This window comes from Mirounga leonina, unplaced genomic scaffold, assembly GCF_011800145.1.
Source record: "Mirounga leonina isolate KUSES-001 unplaced genomic scaffold, KU_Mleo_1.0 Mir_91, whole genome shotgun sequence".
NCBI lineage: Eukaryota > Metazoa > Chordata > Mammalia > Carnivora > Phocidae > Mirounga > Mirounga leonina.
The window spans coordinates 21,272,144-21,296,411 of NW_023270839.1; the positions used below are offsets into that span (position 1 = coordinate 21,272,144).

General features: G+C 41.4%; 1 protein-coding gene and 1 pseudogene across 2 annotated transcripts in view; one reads left to right on the forward strand and one right to left on the reverse strand.

The window, feature by feature from the left end:
- Positions 1 to 6,445: 6,445 nt before the first annotated feature.
- Positions 6,446 to 7,560, reverse strand: LOC118003551 (annotated as a pseudogene).
- Positions 7,561 to 9,896: 2,336 nt separating this feature from the next.
- Positions 9,897 to 24,268, forward strand: part of TRIM69 (tripartite motif containing 69) — a 62,155-nt gene continuing 47,783 nt past the window's right edge. The window contains exons 1-2 of one of the 2 annotated variants that reach the window (XR_004677378.1): positions 9,897 to 10,304; positions 12,721 to 14,828. The gene's annotated coding sequence lies outside the window, so the exon portion shown is untranslated. Of the gene's footprint in view, positions 10,305 to 12,720; positions 14,829 to 19,277; positions 19,441 to 24,268 lie in introns of those variants that run through there. The other variant, XM_034994730.1, reaches the window with a different exon arrangement.

A 24,268-nucleotide genomic window follows, 5' to 3' on the forward strand; every position in this document is an offset into this window, starting at 1 on the left:
CTTGATGTGTTCAGTTTTCTTATATATCAGTCCCTCTCTTCCCTTTTCTTTTCTTTTTTTTTTTTTTTGAAGGTTTTATTTATTAGAGAGAGAGAACAAGCAGAGGGAGGGGCAGAGCTGAGCAGGGAGCCCACTTCAGGGCTCCATCCCAGGACCATGGGATCATAACCTGAGCTGAAGGCAGGTACTTAACTTACTGAGCCACCCAGGTGCCCCCCCCCACTTTGTTTTCGAACAGGAAAACAGTTTTCAAGTGTCACTTGGAAAAGAGTGTAAACCCCTGTTATATAGGGCTTGACTCACGGTGGAAGGGGCCTCAGCAATCCTCATTTTACAGATGAGGAACAAGATCCCAGGGAAATTAAATGACTTAGGGTGACACTGATCTGCTGGGAGACCATGTCTGTTTTTTAGCCAGTGTTCTGTTCCTTGGGCCAAGACACAAGGAATGTGCAGACTCTAAGAGGAATCAAAAGTACCTGAGGGTTTCATATTTTAGCAAGCAATAGATAAACTTTGAATGAAAAATACTAGATTTTTCAATTTCAAAATATAGTTCATACATGCAGCATTGTGCATTTGTTTGACCAAGAATTTGTTAGTGCTAAGTACTGACAAGATGAATAAAACACAAAACTGCTCTCAAATTTCTTCAGTTTAGTGGAGGGGCAGACATGTGATCAAACAATTGAAAAACATCCTGATAAAGAGTATAATGTAGGTATGCCCAAAGAACTAGGTGATAGGAAAATGTGTTCAGGGAACAAGAAACTTCAGGTGTTAGGGAAGCCATTTGCTTGAGTTGAGACTTGGTGATAGTGGTTCTCCTGAATGGTGAGTGGAATCTGGGGTTTCCAGGCAGGGGGTGCAAATTATGGGAAGTATGAAGGTGTGACAGGTGTGGGTAATTCCAAACATCAGAGCAAGGGTATTTGAGGGAATGCTTGCAGGAACTCAGCTGAGCAGACTGAGCAGTGACTTACTTAGACTGGTCACTCTCCATCCTAAATGCACATTAGAATGACCTGTGGAACTTGTTAAAAACTACTAGCTCTAAGAAATAAAGTCTATTAAAAACAAAAACAGGGGCATTTGGGTAGATCAGTGGTTAAGCATCTGCCTTTGGCTCAGGTCACTATCCCAGGGACCTGAGATCCAGCCCCACATCAGGCTTCTCCAGTTCCCTTGCTGTAATTTTGTCCTGTTCTTTCATTTGTGACATATTCATGTCTCATTTTGTCTAACTCTCTGTGTCTGTTTCTGTTTGGTAGGAAAGTCTCTTGCTCTTGAAAGTAGTGGGCAGGATGTGCACTTTTAACAAGGTGCTGCCAATCCTTTTCCACAGGGGATGAGCAGCTGCCTCAGAGACCAGGGTCAGAGGGTGGTGCTCCACAAAGCACACGCAGGCAGGGGCTGCGGAGCCCAGAAGTTGTGTGTGCTCGTCCTTTCCCACAGGGGATGCACAGCTGTCACCAAGATGGAGCCAGCTGGGGCAGGCAGTTTTAACAAGGTGCGCACATCCTTCATGGGATGTGACTGCCATGGCACTGCCAGGACTGAGGCTCTGCAAAGTGTGCAGTCCATATATGCAACGTTGGCAAGGTTTGCACCAGTCCTCTAGGGGAAGGGACCTGCAACGCTGGTCCAGCTGGAGGGGGCAGCTGTGAGATAAGCAGTTAGGTAGTGAATGCCCATGCTGTGCTGGTTTCTGCAGGTGGCTCTGTGTTTATGCTGGGGGGAGGGGGAGGGAAATGACATCTGCCAGCTCCTTTGTTCCTGGAGAAGTCCTTCATTGAACTCAGATTAGTGAATAATTCTCCCTCCCATATGCCCCAGGCGTTTTTCCAATTGCTGCTTCTCAGCCAAATCTCCGTAAGCTGTTTGTTGTGGGGTCTCTTTAAGGGCAGGGACTCAGTTTCCTATCACTCTCCCAGCTCTCCTAGATCTGAGACTGCTGATTTGTAAAGTTCCAGGCTTTAAGTGCTGTGGTTGCAAGAACTTAGGAAATTCAGCCCTGCCCCTCTGGTTTTCAAAGCAAAATGTTTTGGGGATTCCTCTTCCCAGTGCAGGCTCCCTGGTTTGATAGTCTGTTTCTTTTTCCTCATCACACCCTCAGCTCCCTTCCTACCACAACCAGACCCATGCTTGAGATAGCTCCCTATCTCATCTCTGCCCTTCCTACCCTCTACAATGTGGCCTCTCCTCTACATGTAGTTGTAGTGTGTGTTTTGCCAGTCTCCGGGTCGTTTTTCCCAGTTATTTACACTGATGTGCGTGTTATCTATAGTTGTGTCTGTGGGATGAGGTGAGCTTAGGGTCCTCCTACTTGGCCATCTTCCCTGGAAGTCCAGAACAATCAAAAGTAGACTTTTTTTTTTTAAGATTTATTTATTTATGAGAGAGAGAGAGCAAGCACATGAGCATGGAGTGGAGGGGCAGAGGGAGAGGGAGAGAAAGTCTTAAGGAGAGTCTGTGCTGAGCACCGAGCCCGATCCAGGGCTCCATCTCATAACCCTGAGATCACGACCTGAGCCAAAACCAAGAATCGGTCACTCAACTGATTATGCCACACAGGCGCCCCTTGAAAGTAGACTTTTAAAAAAATATTCTACATACTTATATATGATTTGAATTTTTACATCTTTTATTATTTGAGTATAGTTCATTATTTTAAACAATAAGGTGTTTATATAGGCAGAAAGGAAAAAAAAATCTTGTTAGTCTCACCAGCCAGAGATGATCACTTATCAGTGTTCAATTTGGCATGGTTAGCTTTTCAAGAGATTTTCATTTTTTGTTTTATTTGTATTTTATTTTAAATTTTTAAAAGATTTTACTTTTAAATAATCTCTATACCCAACATGGGGCTCCAACCCACAACCCTGAGATCAAGAGTCTCATGCTCCACGATTGAGCCAGCCAGGCACTCCTGTTTTGTTTTGTTTGTTTGTTTGTTTGTTATTTTAAAGATTTAATTTATTTATTTGACAGAGAGCATGAAAGAGTGCACAAGCAGGGGGAGCTGCAGGCAGAGGGAGAGGGAGAAGCAGGCTCCCTGGGACACAGGGCTCCCTCCCAGGACCCCAGGATCATGACCTGAGCTGAAGGCAGCTGCTTAACCCACTGAGCCACCCAGGTGCCCCTGTTTTATTTTTTTTAAAGGGTCATTGTTGAAACTGAAGATGACACAAATACATGGAAAGACAGTCTATGTTCATGGATTGGGAAAACAAATATTGTTACGATGTCCACACTATCTAAAGCAATTTACAAATGTAATGCAATTCTCCATTAAATACCAACAGCATTTTTCATAGAACTAGAACAATTAGTCCTAAAATTTGTATGGAGCCACAAAAGACTCTGAAAAGCCAAAGCAACCTTGAGAAAGAAGAATAAAATCACAGTCCCAGATTTCAAGATATACTACAAAGCTATAGTAATCAAAATAGTGTGGTACTGGCACAAAGATAGGAACATATTTCAATGGAATTGAAGAGAGCCCAGAAATAAACCCATGATTATATGGTCAATTAATTTACAACAAAGAAGACAAGAATATGCAATGGGAAAAAGACAGTTTCTTTAACAAACAGTGTTGGGAAAACTGGACAGCTACATGAAAAGAATGCAACCGGACCAGTTTCTGACACCATACACAAAAATAAACTCAAAATGAATAAGGACCTAAATGTGAGATCTGAAACCATAAAAATCCTAGAAGAGAGGACAGGCAGTAATTTCCCTGACATCAGCTGTAACATCTTTCTAGCTACCTCTCCTGAGGCAAGGGAAACAAAAGCAAAAATAAACATTGGGACTACATCAAAATAAAAACCTCTGCACAGCAAAGGAAACAACCAACAAAACTAAAAGAAAACCTACTGAATGGGAGAAGATATTTGCGAATCACATATACAATAAAGGTTTAGATCCAAAATATGTAAAGAACTATAAAACTCAACACACAAAAAAACAAATAATCCAATTAAAAATGGGCAGAAGACATGAACAGATATTTCTCCAAAGAAGACATACAGATGGCCAACAGACACATGAAAAGATGTTCAACATCACTCATCATCAGGGAAATGCAAATCAAAACCACAATGAGATACTACCTGACACCTGACAGAATGGCTAAAATAAAAAACATAAGAAACAGTGGTGTTGGAAAGGATGTGGAGAAAAAGGAATACTTGTTCATTTTTGGTGGGAATGCAAACTGATGCAGCCCCTGTGGCAAACAGTATGGAGTTAAAAATTGAATTATCATATGATGCAGTAATTCCACTACTGGGTATTTACAAAGAATACAAAAACACTAATTCGGAGGAATACATGCATCCCAAGTATTCATAATGGATGGATAAAGAAGATGTGAGATATATATATATACACACACATATATATACACATATATATACATATATACAATAAAGATGTGATATATATATTTATATATACATATATATAATAGAATATTACTTAGCCATAAAACAGAATGAAATCTTGCCATTTGAACAACATGGATGGATCTAGACGGTATAATGCTAACTAAGTGAAAGAAGTCAGAGAAAAAAAAATACATGATTTCACTCATATGTGGAATTTATAATGAACAAAGAAAAAAGACAAACCAAACAATAACAACAATAACAGACTCTTAACCATAGAGAAAAAACTGGTGGTTACCAGAGAGGAGGTAGGTGGGAAGATGAGTAAAATAGGTGAAGGGGATTAAGAGTACACATATCATGATGAGCACTGAATAATGTATAGAATTGTTGAATCACTATATTGTACACCTGAAACTAAAATAACACTGTATGTTAATTATACCAGAATGTAGAAAGAAAGAAAAGAAAGAAAGAAAGAAAGAAAGAAAGAAAGAAAGAAAGAAAGAAAGAAAGAAAGAAAGAAAGAAAAAGGGAGGGAGGGAGGAAAGAAGGGGGGAAGGAGGGAGGGAGGGAGGGGGAAGGGAGTGGGGAAGGAAGGAAGGAAAGCAACATTGCACTGAGTGTACATATTCCCAAGAACATGGCTTTGGAAAACTATTACTTAGTTTAATGTCTAGTCTTTGAAATTATATTTTGATAATGTCAGAAGAAATAAAACATAAGAAATGGTCATTGTTATTGTGATGATGTTTGTTTTAAATTTTTTTTAATTTATTTTTTTAATTTTTATTTTTTTTTATTATTTATTTATTTGACAGAGAGAGACACAGCGAGAGAGGGAACAGAAGCAGGGGGAGTGGGAGAGGGAGAAGCAGGCTTCCCGCGGAGCAGGGAGCCCGATGCGGGGCTCGATCCCAGGACCCTGGGATCATGACCTGAGCCGAAGGCAGACGCTTAACGACTGAGCCACCCAGGCGCCCCTAAATTTTTTTTTAATAATAATTGTTATATCTCACTTTTTTTTCATTCTGCCTCATGAAAACAGGGCATACATGGAAACAACACAGGCACTGGCAAATGTTGTCTTTTCCAGTGTTTGTGTACAATCACTCTCCCAATATCTTCGGGCTGTTGCTTTTTACTTCATTGCTTATACCCTAAGCTCTTGAGGAAAAATTCAAGGTCTTTCCTTAATAAAATAAATATTTTGTCTGTGATGTGGCCATTAAGGTTTTAGGGGCAAAAATTAGCTTTATCTCTCCTTGGATTCTACGCTTTTTTTTTTTTTTAATTTTCATTTTTTAATTTAGTGAAATTTAGTTTAGTTTCCAACTTGATAATTTTGGTTTCTAGCATTATCTATTTTCAATTCATTGCCTTTTCAATTTCTAATTTTAGCCATATGCTTGTTATTAGATTCCTCTTTTTTGTAAAGAATTATCATTGTAATGTCCCATGGAATCTCACTGAAGATCACAGTTTTTAGAGGTCTCAACCTTCTCTTTAAACCTTCAAAAAGGTAGTGTCCTACTGACTTCTTTACTATCCCTATGGAATATGCCAGAGTTCTCAACTTACTGATTCCCTGTCCAAATGATCAGAACTTTTTTTCAGAAGTGTGATATGCATAGAGAATTCATAATCCCTATTTTGATCTAATTTTCATTTAATATCTGAGTTCTAGCTCTTCTGTTTATAATCCATCTCTGACCTTTGAACAAATCTGTCTAGTCCTATCTCTATAGGTCCTGGTTTCAACTCATGCTATCAGGGGACTTTCTCACTTTGGCTCTTGGTAGATATACTACACTAGGCAGGGGCTGATCCTTGATGGGCATCATACTGTTATAGCAAGAAATGTTTCACAAAAGGCATCTGATATGGTCTAAATAAGATTGATCTTTACTATAGTCTAATTAAGATTAATTAATAAATACTCATTGTTTAGAAATAATTATCCATTGACCTAAAGTCAATAAAACTCTTTTTTTCTAATATTAACATATACAATTGTTTGGAGGGGAGGGGGAGCAACTTGAAATAAATCAGAGAACACCTTCACATTCATCATTCTTCTCATATACTTCAAATTTGTATTTAATGCGTTCCTCCTCCTGGACATCAGAAAGAACACCTGGGAGAAGTTTTTATTTCTCCAAATTAATTTCTGGAAAAAAACGTGTCACTTTCAAATTCCTGCACAATCCTTGTCACAAATAGTTTAACGTGGCCTGGCTTGTTCATGGCTTCCTTATAAACAGAACTGACTCCCACTATCCAAACCATGTCCACTTTCTTTGCTAATTCTGGTGGCTCAAAAACTTTTAAGGCATCATCCAGACTTTTGGCAAGAAAATGAGCTTCTGTGGGGGCTCCTCAAGGTCTCTGAGCACTAAATCAATTCTGTCCTTTAAAGGTCGATTCTTCTCGGGAATAGAGAACCATGTCTTCCTACCCATAATCACCAAATTCTGTTTACCTTCTACTGAGGAGGATGTGGTCATTCTTCGGAAATACTTGAACTCATTCCTGAATGAGGGCCACGGCAGGTCCCCATTCTTGCTGATGCCCCTGTTCTTAGACACAGCGAGGATGCAGTTTAACAGACAAATCTTGACAGCAACTATATACACCTCTGAGCTGGCACACCACCCTGGGATTCCCCATGCCCCACCCAGCTTGGTGGGGAAATTGTCTCCTTGGACTCTAGGCTTTTAGAAAAAAAATCAAAGACTAACCAATTTGGGTCCTAGATATCTGAGCAGTTTGATTAGAAACTTCATGCATTAAAAACAATTCTGATACTTTGGAGAGCAATAAGAAGGAAGATAAACCTTAGTTAGGAAAAAAAACCCTGGTAAATAGAATTAAGAAAAAAAATTTAGTCATGCATCAAGCACTTGCTATGATTAAAAAGTCTTGGAAACGAAGAAGATATTTCTATCTTTATAACAGACAGGCCTAACTGAAGACCGCAATAAATGTGAGGCTTCCCCACCCCCACGGGCCACTTCCTCTTTTTACTGTTTTCATTTAGAAAAAACAGAGAGCACTCTTGCTGCCACACAATGCCATAGTGCTATTTGAAGGGGTTTCTTAGGCATCCTTACTGTCTTGAAGTGTGCATGCCATTTTCATCATCTGAAGAGTCAGGGAGCATGTTAGGTTGAGATCTTGCAGAAGCAGGCCCTGACTCCAGAATTTGGGTGTATGTGGCTTATAAAAACAGGGCTTCCAGGAGAAATCAACAAGGGACTTGGGGGAGGGGGAATGAAGGAGAGGGAATGGGGAGAAGCCAAGTGAAGGGGTGATTTCAGAAGTCCCACACTCAGCCTGGTCCCATGGGAACTCTAAAACAAAGGAATACCCCTCAAAGTTAGTTCTGTCTTGAAGCAAAGGAGCTGGGCTTTGGCACCTCACATCAGCCTGTCTTTGGCTATATGCTGCGAAGTGTGTTGTGGGCTGAAACATAAAATTCCCAGGTACTTCCAGCTCACTCCAGTGCCTTAGGGTAATCTGCAGGGCTGGGGTAATGTGCAGGTGCTAGTTGTTAGCAGCAAAATATCAAAAAGCTGGGTATGGGTTCATAGAGTCTGGGTGGGGCACCAGTCGGCTACTGAGAGTTTCCTGTCAACTTCCTCTGCAGGGCCCACAACACATGCAGTCCCTAACTTCCATTAAAAGTTCCAGATTTCTGGGGGCTAGCATTAAAGTGTGAATACCACTGAACTCAGACCGGAGTCTGAATTCTAATTCCACAAAAGAAATTGGAGAAACCATTACTACTGGCTTGACTCTGTCACCATATCCATAAAATGGGATAATTATTCCTACATCATAAAGTTTGTTCACTTATTCGATCAATCATTTATTCAATGAATATGGAGCATCTCCTCCACGCCAGGCACTGTTCAAGTGTTATTCTGAGAAGGAGATGGTGGTGAGAAGAGCTCCATAAAATGTAAAGCTCCAGGCAACTGCTTTTACTTGCAGTGGTTATTTATTTTCATAGCTCCCTACAGCAAGTAAAATTACCTAAAACCACAGCAAAGAGATAAAAGGGAAAACTTTTTGGCACTTAACTGGTGAAAAAAAGAAACCATGCCTCACTTCTTTCCATGGAGTGCTTTAGGTAAAAGTCCTCCTCATTCTGGACAGTTCCCCAAAGGGAAGCCTGCTCTCTTCTGGCAGCCTCAGGATTTCTGGGAATGATCTTGCTCAGAGAGTTTACAAACTGCATTCCCAGGAGCTTCTAGTCCTGCCTCTGTCACAGCTCATCCTCTTTCAAATCTCTTAATTTTTCCTGGCCTCAGTTTTCTTACCTGTAAAATGAAGAGTTCTGCCACTAACTGGTGACGGCACGCTAAGCAGGTCATTTGTATATAGGAGCCTCTCTGCTCGATTTCTAGGGTGGGGAGTCCAGTACTCAAGCTCAGGCTTGATAGACTGATGGGCACAGGCCCCAGGACTCCATTGTAGATTAGAAGTTTTAACTCCAATCAGATCCAACTCCCCCTCCTCATTTTCCCCAACACCTCCTTTTAAGGAGATCAAGATCTTTAATGGTACCCCTTTACTAATTCGATTGTGAAGGCTAAGCAATTTAGTATGTGAATGCTCTAGCCTGGCTGCACTGGCTCATGTAAGAAGTGCCAGATGCTTGCAACTGGCCTAGGATCTCTGTAAACTATGACACTGAAGACAGAGGGTTGCACTATATTGATGGCTCAGATTCTGATATGGTATTGTTGGCTGTGGTGTGCTCCTCTAAAACAGTGAATATCTACAGATAAAATTCCAAATACAAAAAGCAAACCAAAAACACATCTTCCTTTTAGTTGTCTGGTAGTTGCATTCCTGGAAAATTCAGTGTATATGGTCCTATCACCAGCCTGACCCTCTGACCTCAGAAAATCTCAAGTAGAAACTTCTGCTTGCCCATCTACCTTGTAGGAACTAAACTTCTAGAAGCTTCTGTCTAGCTGTCAATCTTACCTTTTAGAAACAAACTAACTGGAACAGAAAAAAAACATTTGAGGAAGATGCCTGCCCAGATGACTGAGAAAGTGTGGCAGTTACCTCAACCTCACTGGAATGTTAAAATCCCCTTCTGAATATCCCAAACGTTAATAAAAGAGGCTGCTTTCCCTTGTTCAGGGAGATGCAGCTGTCGAAATGATTCTGCATGGTCTCCCTGTCTGTACAAATAAAGTTGACCTTGAGGCAACTCCATTTGGTGTAGTCTCTGTCTATAACTCAAGTAATGGGCCCACTTTGGTTTGGTAACAGTCTTGGCCTACTGAATAGTTAATACATATTCAAGAAATAAAATAATTGGAAAATAAAACACATTTTTATATGTGATTGTAAAGACCAGATTATAAGCAGGTTTCCATTCACTGAGAGACAGAGAGAATGTGTGTGTGTGCGTGGGGAAGCTGGGGCCCCTCTCAGCCCCTATATATATACCTATAGTGACCACATCACTGGAACGACTAAAAACAGCCCTGTTAATTTCCAAAATTTTAGAGAGGCACATTATCTCTATTGAATGAGAACCACTTTTCTAGAGAGTAGGGAGTTGCTGATCTAACGATCAGGGGAAAGAAACAACAATCCAGTGCCTCCTCTTTCTCAGAAAGCAGAAACCCCCAGAGGGACGAAACTAAGGACGGGAAACTCCCCTTTTCTAACCTAGAACATGGCTTTCCGCCCAGAGACTGGTGACAAGCCACCATGGACTCGGGTTTTGATTGGGCAGTTGAGAAACTAAAATAGTGGGTCAAAAGGAGGGAAACCCCCAGCGCTTTCCACGGTCCTGTCGATAACTTGCGCTGAGACCCCTCGCTTCGCGACCTTGGCTGTTCTTCGCTGAGCGCCGCCCCCAGCCTAAGCGAGTTCACGGTGAGCTCCCCGTCCCGTGCCGCCCCCTCCCTCTGCTTCTCTCCATCCGCAGGCTCTCCCTGGCTCTGCAGCTCCTCGGTCCTTCTTCCGGGCCCAGGGTGGCCAGGCACCCGGGTTCTGGTCGCTCAGGCTCTGTCCAGACCCGACAGGGAAGCAGCGGAGAGGCGGGAAAGTGGCGCGCCGCTGGAACGCACGCTTCCAGCGCATTCTCCCTGGATAGTTCCCTGGGCAGGACCGGGCTGGACAGGACAAAACAGCGAAGTCATCGATGGGGTACGTGGGTGGGGTCGGTGGTGGTGGGTGCTGCTTTTCGGGGCAGCCCAGCCTCGACCTGAAGGTTCTGTTTCCCTGGGCACAGCGTGAAGGAGGAGGAGCAGGCCGGTCCTAGAAGGCAAATACTTGAGGGCGGTGATCTGGTGAAAAGCAGGGGTCTGTGGGGTCTGAAAGAACTGCCTCGGTAAGTAGGCTGACGCTTCAGGTGGAGCCCTGAGCATTGTGCCTTCCTCAGGGTGCCCTCCTCGCCATGTTCCTTTAGGACCCCACACTTCCCCACCAGGTTCTAGGGCTTGTGTCTGAATCCAGATTGTGTCATATTGTTTTGTGTAACATTTCAATATGGCAGCTTATGAGTTTGTGTTGGTAAAAGCTTTATTGAGATATAATTCACAAACCATATAATTCATCTATTTAAAGTAATACAATTCAGTGGGTTTTAGTATATTCACAGAGTTGTGCAAACATCACCTCAATTTTAGAATATTTTCATTATCCAAAAAGAAACTCTGTACCCATTAGCAGTCACTTCCTATTTCTCCTCAACACCCCAGGCTTAAGGAACTACTCATCTTGCTGTTGCTATGGATTTGTCTGTTCTTGACATTTCATATTAATGGAATCACACAGCTTATGGTCTTTTGTGATTGACTTCTACTACCTAATATGATGTTTTCAAAGATCATCCATATTATAGCAAGTATCTGTACTTTATTCTTTTTTACTGCTGAATAATACTCCATTGTATTGATATACCACATTTTGTTTACCCATTAGTTAATGGGCATTTGGGTTGTTTCTACTTTTTGGCTATTAAGAATAATATTGTGATCAACTTTCATGTTCAAGTTTTCAGACTGGACAGAAGTTTTCAATTCTCCTGAGTATACACTTAGGAATGGAGTTGCTGGGTCATATGGTAACTCTATGTTTAACCTTTTGAGGAACTGACAGACTGTTTCCCAAAGCTGCTACATCATTTTACATTCCCACCAGCGCTATATGAGAATCTCAATTTTTCTACATTCTCACCAACACTTCATATTATCTATTTTTTAAATTATAGTCATCCCAGTGGGTGTGAAATGGTATCTCATTATGGCTTTAATTTACATTTCCCTAGTGAGGACTGAAGATGCATTATTTTTTAAATTACAAAATAATTTTTAGAAAGGATTTACATGCTGAGGTTTTGAGAACTTTAACTGTCTACATCATGTGCCCAAAGTCACAGAGGCTAGACTCAAACCAAGTCTCTCTATGGCAAATGCTTGAACTCCATCCCCCCTTTTCTAAAACAGAATCTGGGATAAAACTCTTCAAGAAAATTCTTCTTGATATCTCTGTTAGAAAGGGAATGCTGGGCAAGATAAACCTCTGCATGGACTAAATAGTTCATTTCTTATTTGCTATTAGAAACCCAAATGTGCAAAGAACTTTTTGGTCTCTTCATTTTTACTTTGTAAAAAATAAGTGTTTCCAGGGTGCCTGGGTGGCTTAAGCAGGTAAGTGTCTGACTCTTGATTTTGGATCAGGTCATGATCTCAGGGTTTTGAGATCAAGCCCCCAGTCAGGCTCTGTGCACAGAGTCTGCTTAAGATTCTCTCTCAACCTCTCCCTCTGCTCCTCCTCCCATTTCTCTCTCTCTCTCAAAAAAAAAGTGTTTCCTTGAGATCCTCACACCGAATCTTGGATGCAGTAGTGACCCTTTCTTGGTAGGCAGTGATTTTTTTTTTCTCTAAGATTTATTCACCTATTATTTGAGAGAGAGAGAGAGAAAGAATGAATGGTGGGGGGGCAGAGGGAGAGAGAGTCCCAAGCAGATTCCACACTGAGTGCGGGGCTCAAACCCATGACCTTAGATCACGACCTGAGCCGAAATGCTCAATCAACTACACCACTTAGGTGCCCTGGTATGCAGTGATTTTGTGCTTTTCTTCATGTCAGTGCCCTTTGGGCTTTTCCTTCCCACTGCTATCAGGACATGGAATGCAGAAAGACAAAAGTTTAAACTTTGTTTAAATGCATAACTATCAAAATATTTTGAGTACACATTTTTTTCTGGATATCTATCCATTTTACACTGCTTATCAATCTTACTTTATATATTACCAAAACTTAATTTTTCTCTTTTTTTTTTCAGTTAAAAATTCAGATTGAGTTGTCTTGAAAGTCACAAATCTATACCCACCCACCCACGTGGGAACACAGCAGTTGTGGAGGTGGAGACAGGAGGAACCAGAATCAGAGTTCAAATATGCCAGAATATCTGGGTTCTAAATTCTTATGTAAGTCAGAGAGTAACTGACCAACAGCTGTGAGACACTGGGCACTTGAACATTCACTGTAAACTTTGGTACAGATCACTTACTTCTCTGAAGACTGGATCCAACAAGCATAATGAATATAAGAATGTGCTACGGTAGCATGCTGAATTCCAGACAAACCCAAGAATTCCATACAGCTGGGGAAGGAGGCCCAACTCCTGAGATAGTCTTAGAAGCAGAACTGATAGATCTCAGGGAAAGTGATGAAATAGTTGACCTCACCTGTGAATCCCTAGAACCTACAGTGATTGACCTAACTTGCCATGACTCTGTTGTGATTACTGAAGAAAGGAGGTGGCCAGGGGGAAATACAAGGTCACCCCAAGGCCAAATTGGCAGCTATGTGGTGAGCAGTGATAAGGAGGAGTTGATGAGAAACAGAGATGTGTATGTAACCAACAGTACCTGTCATAATGCCCTGGAAGAAAAAGCTTTAAGTTGCACACTACCTGGTTATATCCAGTGTCGAATTTGTATGGATGGGTACTCGGAGATTGAACTGAGTAGGCGACACATTTACTCTACGGAATGTGGCCACATCTTCTGTAGTCGGTGCCTCTGCACTTCCCTTAAATATAATAAAAAATGCCCAGTTTGTTTGAAAAAACTCAACTGCTATCAGTACCACCGCATTTATATATGAAGTGTGCTGTGTCATTCAGGACAGATAGAACCCTTGGCACGGAAACGTCCTCGTGCAGAAACTATGGGTTGTTGGCATCCAATACACTGGACTCAAAAAGGCTGCTTTTAAAAATTGTTCTCTGGAGTATATAAAAAACTCTTTCATTTCTCACACACTATGAGACTGCTTTTTGATTTCTTTAGTTTCATGCTTCAGGCCTGGACTTTGGTTGTCATATTGTGCCAGAGACCAGTGGTTGTCCTCAAAGCAATTTTTCCTTTTTTCTTATAGTAATCAATTTACAATCAATTTTTCGTTGACCACACATGGGCATTTTGGATCATCTAAACAGGGCAACATCCTAGAGATAGTGGAGCAAGTGGATGGAAGGAATCTGGGAGACTGACAACTTTGCGAGTCAGAGCCACCATACAAATTTGAACTTTTACTTGAGAGATAAATAAACATTATTCTTGTTTAAGCAACCATATATGAGGTCTTATTTAGAGCAATAGAAACTTTATTTTTATTAAGGGACCAGGCAGGGTGCTGTCTCTGGGTTTCTCTGGATTTCCTGATTCCACTGGAGTGGAAGGAATTCAGTCCTTTCTGACCACATCTCCAACCAGCAGGGTTCAGGTGGGTATATGGGCAGGCACCATGTCCCCTGGGACTCCTACTGGCCTTTGAGTTTAGTCTGAGGAGTTGCCTAGGCACATGGGAATCTAGAGTTGTGGTTTTGTGCTCTCTGACCTGCCAGGCCAGAGAGGAGATGCCATTACCCTGGCTTTACAGGTGTGCCTGCCTTCACCACACTGGTCAGCTAATCAAGAAGCTGGCATGCTTCTCTGTGAAGCATCACCATCCCAGCTGCTCCAGGGTCAGAGGCCTTGAGAAGACCTCCTCGCCACCCATGCTCCACCTCCAGCCAAACACATACTCTTTCTTCTTTTGCAGAAGATCATATAGCACTCACAATTCAGCCTGCACTTTAGAATTGGAGAGGATGTGATTTCTACAGTCCTCTCTCCTTTTCCCTCAGAATGAAATGGGCAGTAAAGTTTGTTCCTTACTTTCCGTGGCTATAGCAGCATTGGTCTCCAATATGATGTCTCAGTTGTGCCAATGGAACGGTGCCCATTCCTGTGTCATATCTGTCTACACGCTGCATTCTCTGAAATGTCCCACACCCCAGGCTTTGGTTGCTTGACTTGGCACAGGATATGCAAGATAAATGTGGTAGGAGGCGCCTGGGTGGCTCAGTCGGGTAAGTGGCTGCCTTAGGCTCAGGTCATGACCCCAGAGTCCTGGGATCCAGCCCTGCATTGGGTTCCAGGCTCAGCAGGGAGCCTGCTTCTGCCCCTCCCCACTGCTCCTGCGCGCTCTCTCTCTCTCTCTGTCTTAAATAAAGAAAGAAAATCTTTTCTTAAAAAAAGATAGGGGCACCTGGGTGGCTCAGTCATTAAGCATCTGCCTTTGGCTCAGGTCATGATCCCGGGGTCCTGGGATCTAGGCCCGCATAGGGCTCCTTGCTCAGTGAGAAGCCTGCTTCTCCCTCTTTCACTCCCCCTGCTTGTGTTCCTTCTCTCTCTGTCAAGTAAATAAATAAAATCTTTAAAAAAAAAAAAAAAGATAAATGTGGTATACTCCCTTCTGTGGGTTCCTTTGTATATTCTAAAATGAAAAGAGGAAGAAAAAGATGAAAATGAAAAAAAATTGAAATAATTTCTAAATATTATCTTCCTACATTTCAATAGATCATCTTATGCATCCCACTTTGGAGACTATTAATTGCTCTGTGACATAGCACAGTGTATCAGAGAACTGGCTAATGATTCAAGCATCTGAAGTGTCTATTAAATACAGATTCTGCTTTTGCACATATTATCTATGTGATCAGGATAAGAGCAGACTCTCTCCAGTTTGTCAGCAGCCCTCAACCTTCCCTACTGTATTCTACCTAACCCACTACACATTTCCCTTACCTGCAAAGCTCATGTAGACATTGAGTTTTTGACTCTGCTTTATGGGAAAAAAAATAGAGGGGATTCTGACTTTTTCAAAAAAATCAAGATAAATTTTATAGACAGCAAAATGAACTGATTTTAAGTGTATAATAAGATGAGTTTGGGCAAATATATATAGTCATAATGACCAGCACCCCAATCAAAATATAGAACAATTCCATCATTCCAGAAAGTTCCTTTATGCCCTCTTCTAGTCAATCTCCACCCTCCCACCCCCCACAAGCAACCACTGTTCTGATTACTATCACCATACATATGCTTGGGAACACTGAGTGTTACTACTTCATTGTCTAGCCCAGCTCATCAAGAAGAAAAATTTGATAGGGATTTGGAGTATAAGCTCTAGGCAGGGATCAAATGTTTTAGTGGCAGCATGACTAATATTACCTCTTTTAAGAATTGAAGCAAGAAATAAATCAGTGAGAGAAAGACAAATACCATATGATTTCACTCATATGTGGAATTTAAGGGACAAAACAGATGAACATACGGGGGAAAAGAGGCAAATTAGGAAACAGACTCTTAACTATAGAGAACAAACTGAGGGTTACTGGAGGGAAGGTGGGTGGGAAGATGGGTTTAATGGGTGATGAATTAAGGAGGGCACTTGTAGTGATAAGCACTGGGTGTTGTATGTAAGTGATGAATCACTAAATTCTACACCTGAAACATCGCTTCTCGGCCTTTTGGCTAAGATCAAGTGTAAATTCTACACCTGAAGCTAATAAGTTAACTAACTGGAATTTAAGAACTTGAAGAAAGTAAAATAAAATGATAATTTAAAACAAAATGAAACAAGAACAAAACAAAATAAAAGCCTTTTGTGTGGACTGTCAGGGGTACAATAACTATTAATATTAATTGAATGCAAAAAAAAAGAGAATTGAAGCAAGAAAGTGTCATTAATAATGACATCTGCCATTTATTAAGTAATAGCTATGTTCCAGGCACAGTACTAGGCACTTCATACATCACAGGCAGTCAAGGTATACACTTAGGCAAGAATATGAACTCAACAGGATGTAAGAGCAGAAGTTGAAGTGAGCTGCCACCGAGCATAACTGACATGAATAATTTGGCTGACTATTGTACATGGCTGTGGGAAGAAGTGAGAAGTAAAGAAAAGATTAAGGCCACATCATGAATAGAGCATTGTGTGCTGTGTTATGGAGTTTAGAGTTTATTCTATAGGTGCTAAGGAGCCCTTAAAGGCTCTAGAGGAGAGTCTCCAGAGAAAAAGATTCTTAAGGATTCAGCATGATCTCAGTGAAGGCGGAAGATGCTGTTTAAAAGTTGAGGAAAAAATATGGAGGAGGTGGGACACCTAGGCAGCTCAGTCAGTTAAGCATCTGCCTTTGGCTCAGGTCATGATCCCAGGGTCCCAGGATCGAGCCCCGCATCAGGCTCCTCCCCTGCCCCTCCTCTCTGCTCCTCCCCCTCTGCTCATGCTCTGTCTCTCTTTCTCTCTCAAATAAATAAAATCTTTTTTTTAAAAGATTTTATTTATTTATTTATTTGAGAGAGAGAGAGAGAGAGAGAGAGAGAGAAACAGCATGAGAGGGGATAGGGTCAGAGGGAAAAGCAGGCTCCCCGCCGGGCCGGGAGCCCAATGTGGGACTTGATCCCAGGACTCCGGGATCATGACCTGAGCCTAAGGCAGTCGCTTAACCAACTGAGCCACCCAGGCGCCCTCAAATAAATAAAATCTTAAAAAAATATATGGATATGGAATTAAGAAGGGAAAATCCTGCTGTTGATTTTCCTCTCAGAAGTATATTTTTTGAAGTGTATGAGAAAAAGGATGACGTAGCCTTGGTCTGAGGACTTTGGTAGTCCACTTGTGCTCTCCTACCCTCGGATGTCTAACAGTTTCATTTTAGTACAGCCAGCAGAGCTGTGCAAGCCTTTTGAACTGTGGCAACTCCTAGGAGACGATGTTTCTTTTAAGGTGGCAATGATAGGACTCCAGGGGGACAGTTATGGAAGTTTGGATTTAGCTTTCAGGTATCTTTTTGGAAAAGTAGAAGCTCATTTGATGAGAGTGGATATGGGATTAGGAGAGGTGGATATTCAAATGTATTCACTTCAGGTCTGATCTAGCTTTAAACCAAGTTAGCCACACAGTGAGATAATCTGGCAATGCACATTTATCATTTCCTGATGTTTGCTGAGGTCACAGCAGAGAATGAAAGCCAAGTATCCTGAGCTGTGCTATATCTGGATTTCATCAACCACAGACTGAAATTGAACTATTCAAGAAAGGGGTTAAGAGAGACAGAGTAGAGAAGCCCAGCCCAAGTTTCAGCCAGGACCGATCTTTTCTATTGTCTGGTCTACACTGAATTCATCCCTACTGTAAATATTAAGTACACCTGCCAGGAGAAACAAATTACTCTCCAAGAACCTAAAATTGTTACAAAGGATTAAACTTTTAGGTCCTTTCCTTAGCTACATCAGTTAGGTCCCACTGATTTGATATTAAAATCTGTGTACTGGGATGACTGTCCTAGGGAGTGTTAATAGCGTAAAATAAGTTTCAACGACATCATTAGCTCAGCGTCTGTCTCTAAAATAGCAGCTTCCATGCAGCAAGAGCAGGGAGCGGCAGCCGCCCGCACCTGCACAAATGCACATGAGCTCCCCGGGTTTCCTACCTCCTGGCCTCCTTGGGCTTTCCTGACAGCCTCATGGATTAGAACCATCAAAGGTCTCAGGGAGGCACAGGCCTTTGTCTGTAGGCCCTGCTCTCCTAGTGCCCTATCCAGTACTCCCTGGCTGGGTTGGGATCTGAGGCTAGTAGGCAAGATTGGGCCCTACTGGGTATTCATGGTTAGGGACAGCAGGCTATTCTGCCAGACTTATTTATAAACAGTCATAGTTCAGTTTCATGGTATTATGCTGGTGGGTTTCCGACTTTGAGACAATCTTTTTCTGCTTCACTATCCAGGGACTATTTATAGACTGCTCTAACATAACTGTCACTGTATGGGAGACATTAATCAGGGTAGCATTTGATATGGGCCCTTCCCCGACCCCCTTAGCTGTCAGCAGGCAAAAAGATCCTACAGGGCATATTCCCTTTTCCTGTGGAGTGGCACACAGAAGGCATAGGGCCCCAGGTGTGGCTCTGCCCAGTATCACCGACCCTCTAAAGGGAGGGCAGAGGGGCTGCGGGCACTGTGACAGGATAGAGGGAGGGTCTACCCATACCACTTGGCTTCCCTGCTGAGAAAAGAGCCTTTAGAGAATGAACTTCTCCCTGCCTTTCCTCTGAACAAGTCCAAGCCACAGAGACAACAGCTGTTCTTTTCTCCAACCAGAAGAGAGAAGGTGCAGCGCATTGCTAGGCATCGGCCATTCATTATTTCATGGCTCATTCTTTTGCTCATTTATCTGGTATTTATTAAATTTTTATAGTGTGGTAGGCCTGTGTAGTTAAAAAGAGGTACAAGACAGTCCTTTCCTCCAAGAAGCTCACAGCTAGTGGAGAAGAGATGTGAAAAACAGTTGTGGTACAATGAAAGAAATAATGCAGTGTAATAAAAACTATGATAGAAACATCTGTAAGGTCCTCGCTGAAGCATAAAAGACGAAATAACTCTGACTTTTCAGTAACTTCCTTGGAGCCTAGAAGATGGAAAATTGAACTTTTAATTTATATTCAGTTCTGTTGGAGTCCTTGAAGATTAATACCAATTTACAACTCTTGTTATATTTCAAGACAGAAAGTTAATTTGAGGGAGAAGATTTGTCAACCATCTGCTATACCAATGTCAGCACAATGACAATAGCTCTTACCATCTACTGGGTGCTCACCGTGTGCCAAGTGCTGCCAAGCCTGTTATATACATCATCTCATTTAATCCTCGCCGCAATCCTATCAGGTAAGCATTATCATCTATATTTTGCATATGATAAAGTCGATGCTTGGAAAAAGAAAAGTAACTTTGATTTATGACTTTGTTTTTGTTTTCCACCCCCCTACAAATTACATGGCGAAACCTGGTATGTGTAGCTTCTTCTTTTTTTTTTTTTTTAAGATTTTCTTTATTTGACAGAGAGAGACAGCCAGAGAGGGAACACAAGCAGGGGGAGTGGGAGAGGGAGAAGCAGGCTTCCCGCGGAGCAGGAGCCCTACGTGGGGCTCGATCCCAGGACCCTGGGACCATGACCTGAGCCAAAGGCAGATGCTTAACGACTGAGCCACCCAGGCGCCCCTGGTATGTGTAGCTTCTTAGATATCACTGTCCATTGCCTACCTCCAACTTTTTAAATTTTTTTTAAGATTCTATTTATTTGAGAGAGAGTGATAGCAAGAGAGAGCATGAGTGGGAGTGGGAACGGGAATGGAGGTGGGGAAGAGGGAGAGGGAGAAGCAGGCTCCCCGCTGAGCAGGGAGCCCAATGTGGGGCTTGATCCCAGGACCCTGGGATCATGACCTGAGCCGAAGGCAGATGCTCAACCAACTGAACCACCCAGGCACCCCTCCCAACTTTGTTTTTAAATAGTGAAATAAAAACTTGAAGTGCCCCTTCGAATTTTGGACCTCATGCTATATAGATTTTGGCATCACATCGTTTAGAGGTGGAAGGGAGTCTTAGGAAGTCATATCTTATAGGAGGAACTGATTCCCAGAGGAGTTAAACATTTTAGCCAACAATATTCAGTGCTCTGGGTTCTTCAGTGGAAGAGAAGCATTCTGTCTTTTAAGCCGGTATTCTTGCCCCAGGGCTACAGGCTCAAGGATGTGCAGACTCTGGGATTTAGTACAATCATCTTTACTGAATGATGTTAAACATTTCAGCCAAGAGGTACCTGGGTGGCTTAGTCAGTTAAGCATCTACCTTCGGCTCAGGTCATGATCTCAGGGTCCTGGGACCGAGGCCTACATCAGGCTCCTTGCTCAGTGGGGATCCTGCTTCTCTCTCTCCGTCTGCCCCTCTCCCCCTCTCTTGCTCTCTCTCAAATAAATAAAATCTTTTTTAAAAAAAATCAGCCAGCAACAAAAATATTCAAGATGAAACAATTTTTTTTTTTTTTTTTTTTTTTACTTAGGAACATAGTTCCTAGCTGATCATCAGAATTTCATAGCCATTTATTTGATAAGGAGCTTTATCCAACAAATGCCATGTACTGTCAAGGTGAGCAAGATACAGCACTACCCAGCAGTTGTCCATAATTTAGTGAAGGGGCAGACATGAAATCAAACAATAATTATGTACAGGTATGCACAAAGATCTAGGGTGCTATAGAAATGTGTAAAGCACTAATTCTCAACTGGGAGTGAGTCCCACTCCCATACACCTAGCAGACATTTGGCAATATCTGGAGACAATTTGACTGTCCTAACTAGGGGGATGCTCCTGGTATCTGGTGAGCAGAGGCCAGAGATGCTGCTAAACATTCTAAAACTCACCGGACAGCCCCCCACAACAAAAACTTAGCCAGCTCAAAATGTCAACAGGGCTGAAGGTGAGAAACTCTAGTACAGAGCCAGCAAAATATTTTCTACAACAGATGGGGGAGGGGAGTAAAGTTTGGTGGGGCTGGTTATGGAAGAGTTTACTAAAGAGATAATGATTGGGGTTGGGAGAGAGAGGATCCCCAGCAGAAGGGACAACATGTGCAGAGCCACAGACCCTGGCATATTTGGCCAATCCCAAACACCAGAGGAATAGTTGTGGGCACATTAAGACTGGACAGTGAGGCATTCAGTAGAAGATAGATATTCAATAAAATCTATTGAGTTAGAGGAATTACTGTAAGAAAATCTGGTTCCATGATTGCTCTTCATAAGTTGGTCACTCAGAAGCACAGTATAGGTACAAATCTCTGTGAATTAAAACTGCTCAAGAAAGAAATGAGGCTTTTCTCATCTTCCTTCCTAGGGTCTAGCGTTTTCCAGGCATTTGTTACTTTCTCAGAAATAGAGTGGGGCTGTTTGAATGGAATGTGAGCTCTGAGAGGTGGAATAGCTCTCTATTAAAGCCACTTAGATGGTGTCTCAGTACTGGGGTCACAAGCAGAGATGAGGTGGTTATTTCTCGTGCATTAGGCTTATAGGCAGATGATGTTTGTTTCCTCTTTTGTAGAGAATCCCAGTTCAGAATTGGGGATATGTCAATCTCAAGATTAGACTGCCACCTTGAACCTAAATGAGTTGCCTTCCCCCTCCCCCACAAAAAAAGGGTGGATGGGTAGGCCATTCCAATCAGGGTTTCTCTTTCTCCTAAGCTAATGATGATCAAAGCAACTGACAAACTGCCACGGAATCTGCCAGACCTCACTCTGGCCTTGCTGTATCTCCCCAGCTCCTGAACTTTTCTTCCTTCTGTCATGCTCTGAGCCCATTCTTAGCAAACTACCAGGTCTCTGACTCCTGGTCAGCAGCTACCCTGGGCATGTTGTGCTCTGATCCAAGGGCCTGCATCTGCCCCCTGGTGGCCTGATGACAGAGCTTAATGGAGGTGAGTGGCCCTTCTCTAACTCCGGTCATTTTCTAGGCAGAGTGTGGACAACTGGATCACTGAAGGGGGTATGGATTTTAGAGCATGAAAGGAAATTCAGGGAAATATTTGTGACAACTTATAGCTGCTCTCTTTGGGTATTGGAATAACTGAGAATTTATTTATTTTAAAGATTTATTTATTTATTTTAGAGATGGGGGACAGGAAGGGACAGAGGGAGAGGGAAAGAGAATCTCAGGCACACTCCCCACCGAGTGCAGAGCCAGATGTGGGGCTTGATCCCACGATCCTGAGATCACCACCTGAGTGGAAATCAAGAGTCGGCTGCTTGACTGAGTCACCCAGGTTCCCCTGGAATAACTGAGAACTTAGGTAAGAGAGATTGGTAGGTGAGTAATGATGCCCACCATAAACTTTTGAGAAAAATTAAACTAAATGCTATACAAAAATTTATTAATCACTTTAATTATTTTTTTAATTTTCTAAAGATTGTCTTATTTCAGTATGCATGGATCTGTTTCCTCCTTTTCTTTTTAAATTTTAATTCTGTTATAGTTAACATACTGTGTTATATTAGTTTCAGGTGTATAATATAGTGATTCAACAATTCTATATATTACTCAGTGCTCATCAAAATAAGTGTACTCCTAATTCCCTGTCACCTATTTCACCCATTCTAATCACTTTATTTTAGGTTGAAAAAATTTATTATGTATAACTTAATTTGCCAGTTATGCTATCACATTTGATATTTTATATTTACAATGGAACTGATACTCACAGGAATTACACTTTTTTTTGTCTTCCAGCTACTTATTTTTATCTTTAGCTGCATCTTACAAAACTGACTGAAGAACTAATCATTTTTTTTTTCACTACAGTGTAGTCTGGGGTTATTTATGCCTGTTAGAATTCTGAAAAGTTATAAATGGAATTAGCATTTGCTAGGATATAATTTTTAAAAAAATTTTAATTCCAGTAAAACTTACAGTGTTTTATTAGTTTCAGGTGTGCAATATAGTGACATGACAATTCTATACATTACTCAGTGCTTATCACAATAAGTGTACTCTCAATCTCCTCTTCCTATTGCACCCATCCCCCCCCCACCCCTGTAGTAACCACCAATTTGTTCTTTATAGTTAAGAGTCTGTTTTTTGGTTTGTCTCTTTTTTTCTTTGTTCATTTTTTTTGTTTGTTTCTTAAATTCCACATACGAGTGACATCATATGGTATTTTTCTTTTTCTGACTGGCTAATTTTGCTTAGCATTATACCCTCTAGAACCATCCATGTTGTTGCAAATGGCAAGAGTTTATTCTTTTTTATGGCTAAGTAATACTCTATTGTGTATATGTGCCACCTCTTTATCCATTCATCTGTTGATGGACGCTTGGGCTGCTTCCATAATTTGGCTATTGTAAATAGTGCTGCAATAAACACAGAGGTGCATGTATTCCTTCAAATTAGTGTTTTTGAATTCTTTGAGTAAGTACCCAGTAGTAGAATTACTGACTCATATGGTAATTCTTTCTATGTTTAACTTTTTGAGGAACCTCCATACTGTTTTCCACACTGGCTGCACCAGTTTGCATTCCCACCAACAGTGCACAAGGGTTCCTTTTTCTCCACATCCAACACTTGTTTCTTGTGTTTTTTATTTTAGCCATTCTGACAGGTATGAGGTGGTATCTCATTGTGGTTTTGGTTTGCATTTCCCTGATATTAATGATGTTGAACATCTTTTCATGTGTCTGTTGGCCATCTGTATATCTTCTTTGGAGAAATGTCTGTTCATGTCTTCTGCCTGTTTTTAATTGGATTATTTGTTTTTGTTATACAACTATTGGAGTGTGTAAGTTCTTTTTATATTTTGGCTATTAACCCTTTTTCGGATATGTCATTTGCAAATATCTTTTCCCAATCAGTAGGTTGTTTTTAGTTTTGTTGAGGAGTTAAACATTTTTAATTGAATTCCTTTAAGATCTCCTCAGAGCTAAAACAAAGGAAGCTATATTTGTCCAAACTAAGTGTTTTCTTGGTCGACAGACAAAAGAAAATGTATATTTACAAAAAGAAAGCTGAAAAATTCTCACTAAATTCATGAACAAGAAATTTTGACACGAGTCCTTATGTTCTATCATTTCCATCAGTTTCCACTTCTTATAAAGTTTAATTAAACATATATTAATCATTAAGATAAGGTTTTAATTTCCTCAGTTATGGAATCTTTAGATTTGCTTTTA